Source organism: Lipotes vexillifer, unplaced genomic scaffold, assembly GCF_000442215.2.
Source record: "Lipotes vexillifer unplaced genomic scaffold, Lipotes_vexillifer_v1.1 scaffold255, whole genome shotgun sequence".
NCBI lineage: Eukaryota > Metazoa > Chordata > Mammalia > Artiodactyla > Lipotidae > Lipotes > Lipotes vexillifer.
In genome coordinates, this window is record NW_006794578.1 from 172856 (window position 1) to 173517 (window position 662).

A 662-nucleotide genomic window follows, 5' to 3' on the forward strand; every position below is an offset into this window, starting at 1 on the left:
CGTCTCAACTCCTCTAGGTCCAGAGTCTACTTTTGTGACACTAATTCAACAACCTGCTTCCCAGCAGCACCTAGAAACCACCCCCAATGTGTAAGACATTTTTAAAGCTCATTAAAGGAGGCAATGCACCACAGTATCCTCCTCTGTAACATCTAGTATGTGTAAAACACTTCCTTATCAAGGAGAGCTCTGACTAGAGTCATCTTTCTGTTGGAAAACAACTGCAAGGATCCCAACACCTTCAGTTACATTAACTCACTGATGGGATTCCAAGTAATAAAGTCAGATATCTTCTTTCTGTGTCAGCTTGCTAGCAAGGGCAGTACACTAACTCTGAGGTAACATAGTGAAACAGCAATGATGGTCCTTGGAATTTACCCTTTGATTCCACGTAACCATCATCTTTTACAGAATTGCTGGTCACCCAGGTAATGGAGGGGGGTGGTATATTACTACTGTAGAACAACCTGGATAATCTGTCTGACAAAGCATGGCAACTGAAGAAAGGAAACAAACACACAAGCAAGAACTACAGCCAGCAAAACGTGAATCATAATGTATCTTTGGTATCTCATTAGAAATCTATGTTAATATTCTCCTATTCCCTTGAAGCTTAGGTTGGAAACGTGTACTATTTTATTTTAGTGCTTATGTCACTCTTT